General features: G+C 33.9%; 1 pseudogene; it reads right to left on the bottom strand.

Moving 5' to 3' along the window:
- Window positions 1-1,514: 1,514 nt before the first annotated feature.
- On the bottom strand, window positions 1,515-7,140 carry LOC111389948 (annotated as a pseudogene).
- Window positions 7,141-7,146: the final 6 nt, after the last annotated feature.

Genomic DNA, 7,146 nt, shown 5'->3' with positions numbered 1-7,146 from the left:
TAACCCATGAATCCGCACTTCTTCGGAAAAAACGATATAGTCAATCACGACTCTTTTGATTGTGAGCAACACTTCAAAATGATCGGATTGATTATGAATAATTTTGTGTGTACAGACTAATGGTTCACAACCATGGACACTCCCATGTGGAGTGTGAGATGAATGTTTTTTTCAATTTTTTATTCACATGGATCACACCCCACCCCATGTAAGTGTTCGGAATCCTATCTTTACAAGTACAAAAAGAAGGATTGATGGCATTATCGTATTAAGTTGAACGAAATGTTTGCACATTTCAAAACGATAAAGCGATCAAATTCTACTTATTGTATAGGAACCGAACATTCACTTGGGATGGGCTTCATGTAAATAAAAAGTTGAAAAAATTACTCACTCCACCCTCCCCGCATGTGAGTATCTTATAATTGTTTTGTAATCCATTAGTTTGTATACACAGACTTATTCATAATGCTATACAAACATGTTCAAAAATCGGGTAAAAAATTGAGAGAATATGTGTGGGAGCATGATTGGACACCTTGGGGAAAAAAAAAACCAATCAATTTTTATCAAATCAATCTATTTTCTGATTCCCTTACTGATTGACTTTATCCAAATTACTAAACCATCTCATAAGTAACCTCGAAGAAAATCTTGACCACTTCCAATTCCAACAACATTGTTTGTAGACAAAAATTAGTAGTGGTGTTACAGACGTCCAATTTTGAAGACTCCCCAGGAATGATCAATTTTTGGTCCAAGACTTTTCCGGAAGTTCAAATGGGTACCAAAGAGAAAATTGGAAAGATAACTATTCAGCTTCTTCACCACCCATTCTACCTTGGACATCCAAATCCAAATCTGAAACCATCTCTGACAGCTACCACCGTCAAAACAAACCAAAAACCACCCGAAAGAAATAAGGAAAAAAAATCAGGGGCAAAAACTACTGAATTTCGTGGTGGAGGATTGGTAGGGAAGGCAGGGAGAAGTGGAGGTGACTTCTGTTATGGCCTGCAGCTGTGTGATTATGTAGAGTGGTGGCTATTAGTGCCGATTTGGGACCATAGATGCAATTTTTCCATGTAAATATGTTATAAAACAAAAATCACAATACAATTCAATTAACAAAACGGCAATGCAAAAGTGTAATTTAAAAACGTTCGTGGGTTGGTTTGGTCAAAAATTTGGAAAAGTTGTCAATTCTGTAAATGTTTTCAAAATTGGACAATTCTATTGGATAATTTATTACGTAAAATAGCTTTCCTAATGTTATACGATGTAGTCGGGCTTGGCTGGAAAAAAAAAAGGAAAATTGAAGACGAAGAGGAAGCCAAACAAACACTACATATTGGGTAAAGAGGTCTACATACGCAGTCAGAAAAGGGACTGCTTTTATTCGAAATCGAAATACAACGAAAGTTCAATTTGTTCGGCAGCAGTGAAAAAAGATACAATCACGACCCTGTATTTCTTGTAAAATAAAACAGCAATTTTTGCACTGTCGAAGAGTCTAATATCTCAAATAATCCACTCCAGCTACCTTTGCAAAGTTCCAGTAGCAAGCAAATGATATAACGAGATGGAAAGTCTCTAACAGCAGCTAATTAACGTAAAAACTCGAGCTCTATGATACATCTGAGTTTTAACTTTTTTGAAGCGAAGAAAGTCGAATATTTCAACTCAAATACTAACACAACAAGATGGTTGATCCATATTATTTAGCCATGGTGCATCGTATTGTCAAAACATAGTATTTATAACGTATGGTGAAACGAGTAACTTTCAAATATATGTTTTTATAAACCGCGAGGAGAACAGGATTACTATCATAAAATCTTAATCCCCTTGAGCATCATCTCCCTTGGATTGCTCACCTGCCAAACATAGAGAAATATTACCATCCAATATACCAATCAGCAGAGATAAGTCGTAAATTGTAGTAGTAGTAGTAATTGTTAACATTTATTTCTGGGAGCTGTTTGGGGATTAAAGAAAAAGATTGAAAAACGATAAAAAAGAAAGTACACCACGACTTACCTCCCTCTTCTGGAAGATCTGACGTCCATAATGTAAGATTGTCCCTAGGAAGTTGCATGATGAGAGTGCTATCAAGTTCCAGAATTGCTTCATCAAAAACTTGTTTGGCCAGGTGGCATGCCCTGTCAAAGCACGACAATTCTCAATAAAGAATAACATAATCACGAGCATGTTTTATAGGAAGGATTGCAATCACTAAGAAGAAAAAGTAGCAAAAATCTTGAGGCTTGTACTGTCCAAGTCTCTTAAATACAGCATACTGAATATACATTATTATTACATTAAAGGAAAAAAACATTGGCATTTAATCAAGGCGATGAAAGCATCTCAAAAGTTTGGCTCCAACGAATTGATCAACATGTCAAATGTAGAAAGGGCTATATCGAGTTCTTATTCTCATACATAGGGAGTTTCCACGGTGAAAAAGCATACCTTCCTTTGCACTTTATAACTACAAATTCGTCCAATATTATAGAACTGGTGGATAGCCTTTCATTACATATTAGGGTTGGACATGATCCGGTTCGATTCGGTCAGACCCGAAATTTTCTGGTAATTAGCAAGTGGAACCATTGGGTCTAAATTTAATTATGGAACCATTCGAGTTCAATTTCATTCTATTTAGTTCGGTTCGATTCCCAAGTTTCGTATTATAATCAATTTTTTAATATTTACAAATCTACATTAATTCAACTAATGCTCTGTTCAATCTTAACTTTTACAAAATAATTTAGTTCGATCTCATGTATTTTTTGTCTCTCTTTGCTGATTTTTTTCAAAGTTCAGTGAGTAATGTATAATATTTTTGAAAGATCGGTGTACAATATTTTTCAAGGTTCAGTGGACAAAACTCGATATTTTAAACTTCAGGGAGTAATCGAAGACATGAACCTAAGTTCAGCTATCAAAATTCGACATTTTAAATTTCAGTGACCAGTCAAAGATATAGACCTAAGTCCAATGACCATTGGAATAATTAACTCAATCAGATACAATGGCATTACTTGTATTAAGTAATGGTGGACAAAATGACTAGATCAAACCAAATCAAATAGAGTAGTTTGGTTAAGTTCTACAAAAAATATTAATGGCTTTGGTTCTTAGAATCAAGAATCATTTGGTTCTTAGCAAAACCAAAACCAAAACCAAAACCAAAATTGATTATGATATGGACAAAAAGATCATTTGAAGTATATCTAATGGTGGTGTAAAATAGAGATCTAGATCTTTGAAGTGTTCAAAAATCTCTCAAATGGAAAGATGCAAAGGAGATGTATATTGCATTCTTGGCTCAAAATACAAATAAATATAAATTTACAATTTTTTTTATTTCTTTATTATTAATTTTACATCAATAGAAGACAAAAAGTGAATTTAGTTGTTTCCATTGAAACAGTATTTGGATTTAGATCGAATGAGATGTAAATTAGGAAGCAAAAGTGAGTAGAAATACTAATTTACATCGAATTTTACGCCACCATTAAATATTTTTTTACCATTACATTTTACCTTATCACATATCAGACAAGGCGGTCAAGTCCTAAATCTAAATTTTAATTCATTTCTCTCCTTTTCAAATTTAGACACATTCGCACGCCTACACACAGCTACCATTAAATTTGTTTAATGTTTGATGTTAATTATTTTGATTTAGGTCTAAATGTCTAACTTATGAATATGGTTATAGATTTTAATTTGCAGTTATCTTTTGAAAATTCAATTGATGGGACAAAAATCCATACATTTGATTCCATTTCTTTTAAAAAAAGCCACTTATTCCATTATTAAAAGAAAGAAAAATTCATTAGTTCATGATTCGATTTAATTACCTTTGAACCAGAATCAAATAGAATCATGTCTATCACTAATATTAAGCTCTGAAAAAAAAAAATTTAGCAAATTTTGATAGAAATTGATGAAAAGTATTAAAATTTTGATAAAAGTTATAAACTTATGAGATGTGAAGCGCACACCAAAATAAATAAATAAATAAATAAAAATAAAAAAAACATAAAATTTTGGTTTTGGGGGGGGGGGGGGGGGGGGGGGGGGATGATATTGATTTCTAGTTTTGTGGGATGGTATAGTAGCCGGCTATGGTTGGGTTGCCTATGGTCGACAGGTCGATGGCCGACGATTTTGACTTGTTTGGAGTGGATGGGGTGAATGGGATTGGTGGAGAATAGTGTAGAAGATGATGATGTTTTATTTTTGATTTTTTAATTTAATTTTTAAACTTGTATAATGTAAGAAAAATGCAAACTTATCATTTTAACCTTTTCAATTTGGTCAAATTGATCAAATTTTAATTTCTTTGGTCAACTAACTGTCAAATAGATGGATTCCATCCACACGGACTCCAAATGCATATATCTGAAAGGTTAGGGACCTCCGCCAGCACAAATTAAAAGTTAAGGTAAAGTCTGCAAAATATGAAAATATTAGGGACCGTTGTTGCAATTTTCTTGATTATAAGTTGGTGGATTCCATGAAATGTGTGGTTAATAAATGAATAAAAATTATAAATTCAATAAAATGTATAGTTGAAAATGAAGCTTGACCAGCTTATAATCAAACAAAAAAACTTCGTCAAACAAGGGATAACTAAATGCCAAGTGAGAAACTTAGCGAATAACTGAATTTATAAAGACGAGATATTTTATAGGGTCAAGTGCCACATAAATTGACAACAGCAAAAAATTAAACTTTCTGTCACACTCTTATGGTGTGTATATATGCACACACAATTATATGCATGCAAGTCAAAGAGAGAGATTCGACCAACCTCTCCGTGGAATTCAAGATCTCATAGTAGAAGACAGAAAAGTTTAGAGCCAGACCAAGTCTGATGGGATGAGTAGGGGGGGAGATCTGTGGAAGCAGCGCTAGTGGCAGCCTGCAATATAGAAGATCAAGTTCAGTAAATATTACGGTTCCTCAAATTCAGCCAAGGAAGATAAAATTTTCGTAAATTCCAAACATCAGATTTTGGCTTAGGGAGATCATAAACATGAGAAACCATACAAAATGTGGGAGGCAAAAGAACTATAGCAAAGAAAGTTACAACTTGATACCACCCAAAAAAAAAAAAAAAAAAAAAAAAAAAAAAAAAAAAAAACCTTTTAGGCCTTGAGTAACTTGTCAGCTGCCTCTTCGCGATCATCTCCTGTTTTGAACTCACCTAAGTAATGATAATAGTCTCCCTTCCTGAAGGAAAATTTACTTGAAAATATAATTAGGCCCTGTTTGAGCCACGTTAATAAAAAAATGATAATGAAAAATATAGTCGTTACGGGCTCCACACAAGAGATAGATTTTCAAATATGGTGACTTGATGTGATGGATAACGATCATAATTTTCATTTCAATGAGTAAATAATGGGAAACAAACGGGGGTTAAATGGTGATAGAGATATCCTTTTGGATTATAATATACTCTACACAGCCATTAGATAGCTTGCAACTAAGCCATCCACAGAAAATCACATGGAAAGATGAAAGAATGAATACGGTGTTTAACTCGCATATATCCACACCAAACATTTGAAGGATTTTAGGGATAATGTTAAGTACGGTGACCCAAACTCTGTTTGAACCGGCCCTAAAAGCTTGCGGTGTGACATATGTGGTGAAACTAAAATTATGAGAAAAATAGATGTTTGTTGTGGTATCAGAGAGATTGGGCCGATCTGTTTTATCATATATATGATATAGGGTATCATAACATCATATCATTCGGAAAGTTGCACTTCTTGTAATCATCTTTGATATATAGTGAATTTCTCTTCATCTACCCGTGATTTTTTCCCTTCTTGGGCTTATGTAAATGTTGTGTTTTTGTTTTTTATTTTATTTTTTCTATTCTCGCTTTTTTGTAACAAATAACGTTTGAACGTTGTACAACAAAGAGAAAGAGAAATTTGACAATAAAACAAACTCACATCTTGTAATAGAAAACAGCCGACTCTACTGTCGAGGAAGATGGAAGGAGGTGCTCTTCGATCATGGATAATATGTCATTGCATATCTTAGGGGAGCTAATCTTCAACCCTCTGTCTGTAGCTCTTTGTCCTCTTCACATTCTGTTCATGTTCCTTGCTCTCCTCTTTTTGTTCGATAGAAGACAAAATTTGCCATGATGCCCTTCTTGCCCCAGTGACATTCTTATAACTGACCGACACCAAATTCCTCCCATCGACAGTCAGTTCCACATCCAGTTTCGCAACATTCTTCATTGCTTCAACCATTTCTGGAAAAAAAATAAAAGAAAATTTGCGAAAAAGACGTAGATGTCATTAGGACTCGTATGTCAACTTCCAAATATTCTACAAAGTACAAAGACAACATAGAAGATTTTACGAAATCCTGCCAATCCTCTCTAGTAAATCTATAAATGACATAGCCAAAATAAAACTCCACCAGAATCACATAAAAAGGGGAAAAAAGAAACAAAAAAAAAAGGAAAAAGAAAAGATTTTTAGCCCTTGTCTTCCAGTGTGTGAGAGTCTACGGTGTTATGCAAGACTGAATTTAATAAAAAATACAAGATAAACTTATGTATTCCACCTACACTAAACAAAATAAAAAAAAAATTTTAATCAAAATTATGCAAAATTAAGAATAAGTAGATCGAAAATGACTCTACTTCCAGTCAATAAAACAGGAAAAATTCATCAAGAATCCAAGAAAAAACACAATAATTAATAAAATACATAATCAACCAAACAGGTCACAGGTGCCCCAAAACTTCTTTTGTCCAACACAAAAATTACACCAACCCAATAACACCACAAACAAAATGAAAAAGAAAACCCAGTACTCAATTTAAGAAAAAAATCACAGCACACCCAAAATACAAGACGATCTCTTCTTTTTCATCCCTCAGATAATAAGAAAAAAATTGCATATACAATATATACCATCATACCTCTCAGCTTGCTCTCAAAGCCTATCCAAGTAAATGTGCGGCTCTCTCTCCTTCTCCATTCCCCTCTCTCTACTTTCTCTCTCCTACGTTCTGCAAGTGATGAGATGAGGAGGATGGCTCTCTCTCTCTTTCTTCACCGTTTGGCCCCCATTTTGTATAACCTAGTGTTCGATTCACCC

Source organism: Olea europaea, unplaced genomic scaffold, assembly GCF_002742605.1.
Source record: "Olea europaea var. sylvestris unplaced genomic scaffold, O_europaea_v1 scaffold635, whole genome shotgun sequence".
NCBI lineage: Eukaryota > Viridiplantae > Streptophyta > Magnoliopsida > Lamiales > Oleaceae > Olea > Olea europaea.
Note: the sequence above shows the minus strand (reverse complement) of the source record. Positions and strands in the feature narration are given on the sequence as shown.